Source organism: Miniopterus natalensis, chromosome 3 (genome assembly GCF_054644295.1).
Source record: "Miniopterus natalensis isolate mMinNat1 chromosome 3, mMinNat1.hap1, whole genome shotgun sequence".
NCBI classification, from domain to species: Eukaryota; Metazoa; Chordata; class Mammalia; order Chiroptera; family Miniopteridae; genus Miniopterus; species Miniopterus natalensis.
The window spans coordinates 86681477-86684210 of record NC_142083.1 but is presented as its reverse complement, the minus strand read 5'-3'; the positions used below and the strand labels follow the sequence as shown (position 1 = coordinate 86684210).

Here is a 2734-nt window from a genome sequence, read left to right as displayed (position 1 = left end):
GATCATCAGGCTTTTGTCTGGTTTAACTATCACATCTAGTTCAATTGGGATGCTTTTCAACTTCAAAAACTGTAATAAGTGAAGATATAACTTATTGGGTAATTTTGAAGTTGGATTTAGCTTTGTTGAATATTATAAGAGTGTACCTATTACAATACAGTGTAGCACATCTTTCTATTAGGAAAAAATGTAAGATCCTTTACCCATCTCCTTAAGCTGAAGGTGTGACATCATAAAGGGTGTCACATGGCTGGATGGTTCTACAGGGCACACATGTATTATGAAGTGTGTTCTTAACCAATCTGATGCTTCCTTAGTTTACACAGTTCCCTTCTTCACCTTTTCTTTGGTGAATTAACTGTTTGAAGTGGAGTGACGGCACATCCTGAATCCAGCCCGCCATACTGATGCTTAGCTTTCTTTCCAGATGGTTTCAATATCTAAAACGAACACAGCAAACCTTCATCCACACTTATTGTTCCACCAGTGTGATCAAATTGGCCACAGTAATTTGGGGCTGAAAATAGGGTTACCTATTGTCATTTAGCAAAAGAAATCATACCCCTCTTCCACCACCTGATAATCTTGGTAAATCAAGTATAAATCATGATGATTTAGAAATTCACTACTGACATCAGCTCCAAATGTGAAGGAAACACCACAGTTATTTTCTCCCCAGCCTTGCACATCCTTGTCTGGGCCCAACCACAGCAAATCACAGAGCAAACTTGTGTTGGGGACATTGGTGGTCTAGTAATTCTCCAAATCTGCCTCATAGATAGCAAGTCTGCCAACAGTCCTCCACGACAACAGATCTTCTTATCCACAATGGCAGCTACAGGCAGACAGCTGAAACCATCGGTGAGGGTCTTCCTCAATTTAATAGTAAACCTTCGTTTGCATTCGTCATAGAATCCATAAATGCAGCTGTTGCTGGCACGCTCACAGTTTCCTCTTAAGAGAAAGAAGCTATCTGGATATATGAATTTTTAAGCCAATAGCAAACAAATGGTTTCCAAAGACTGCCTTCCTCTGTCCACATAATCTCCTAAGAAAAGATTGTGGGCTTCTGGTGGGCAACCTCCATATTCAAATAATCGTCGCGAATCTGTCTACGGTCCATGACTACCTCCACAAATTCTCAGCAGTGCTTTCAATTCCAAAAGGATAAGCCCTCAGCTTTTTCATCATTATAATGGGAATGATGATAGTACCTACACCATAGTATTGTCAGGAAGATTAACTGTCAAATAATGTGCCACAGAGGAGGCTAGATGAGAGGTAATTAGAGTATCTGAATCAAGGGTCATAATTTAGGCTGGGCAGAGATGAAGGAGGAAAGTGGATGAGACACGCCAGAAAGATTTACAACTTTAAGAGACAGAAAGAATGCAGTTTTCTCCTAGGAGTTTTGGGGTATATTCCTCTATTATCAGAAGTCTAGGGTACTTGCTATTTAACATTTTCCTCTATTAGAAGTTGGATGGCAGGGAAGCTCCATGCATTTCGTTCTCAATCACCATTGCATTCTCTTCTTCACTTCCCTCACTTTCCCAGGAGTCCATCTCTCAGCACCCCAATCAGGCTTTGTCACAAACTCTCGCTCTTATTCTGCAGCAGCTGGCGTTCTCCTAGCTTTATGAAAGGGCACAGTAAGGTCTCCACTTATTATCCTGCTCTCCCCCCGTGTCTGCTGCCCTAAAGCTGGCAGAATAGTGGACATGCTGGTCCTTCTCTAGTCTCAGCTCGTTTTTCAGCTTCTAACTGGAGTTTCAGCCTCTAGTTGGGTATTGATGACCAGCCAAACTGCCCACAGTAAAGGCCAGCACACCAGGCAGCCCTGTGTTTCCCTTCTCCACTGCAATGTGCTAGGTGCAGTTCTTCAATCAATTGCATTAAAGCAGCCAGCATTTCCAGGGTGTCCCTGTACTCACACTGCAGTCCACAAGCATCCCGCAGGCGGGCTGCTCCATAGAGGTCATGGCCAACTCGGGATTTTCCCTGTGGATTCCTCCTTCCCAAGGCCTATTTCTTAGGTTTCCTTGCCAACTGTTGGGTTGCAGCCTTTTGGGGAGCTTCCTGGATGTAATCTGAAACTGGCCTCCATACACGGATGTCAAGAAGAGACCAAAGAAAAAGGCAGACTACTCCAGATTGGTAGATGGCAGGTTTAATAAGCAAGGGAACGTACATAGGAGGCTTCTCTTGGGCAGCTGCCAGGTGAGTTGTTTTCTGCACCCACTCAACAAACTTAAAAGTTTATATAGTTGCCCTAACTGGGTTCAGTCACGTACCCAGGGGGCCTTAACTGGAGTTAGTCATACAGCGAATCTGCATAGTCTCATCACGTTTCCATCTCAAGGCTGTAACCTTGGAGAAGCTCTGACAACAGGGAAGACAAGCAGAGCCCACATTCCAAACACAGAGGGGAGGGAATGAGGAGCCTCTGAATGCCAGGACCAGCTCCTGGGTTACTATAAAAAAACAACTGAACATATTTTAAAGGACAAAAGGAACTAGAAATAAAAATATAGTGACTAGCCCGGCCGAGCGTGGCTCAGCGGTTGAGCGTCGACCTGGGATCCAGGCAATCAGGGTTCGATTCCCGGTCAGGGCACATGCCCGGTTATGGGCTTGATCAATGACTCTCTCATCATTGATGTTTCTGTCTCTCTCTCTCCCTCTCCTCTCCTCTCTCTGAAATCAATAAAAATATATTTAAAAAATAATAATA

The 2734-nt window shown here is 43.9% G+C and overlaps 1 pseudogene; it reads right to left on the bottom strand.

Annotated features, from left to right (window-relative positions):
* Positions 1-335: 335 nt before the first annotated feature.
* LOC107525457 (serine/threonine-protein phosphatase PP1-beta catalytic subunit pseudogene) lies at positions 336-1982 on the bottom strand (annotated as a pseudogene).
* Between the last annotated feature and the right edge of the window lie 752 nt (positions 1983-2734).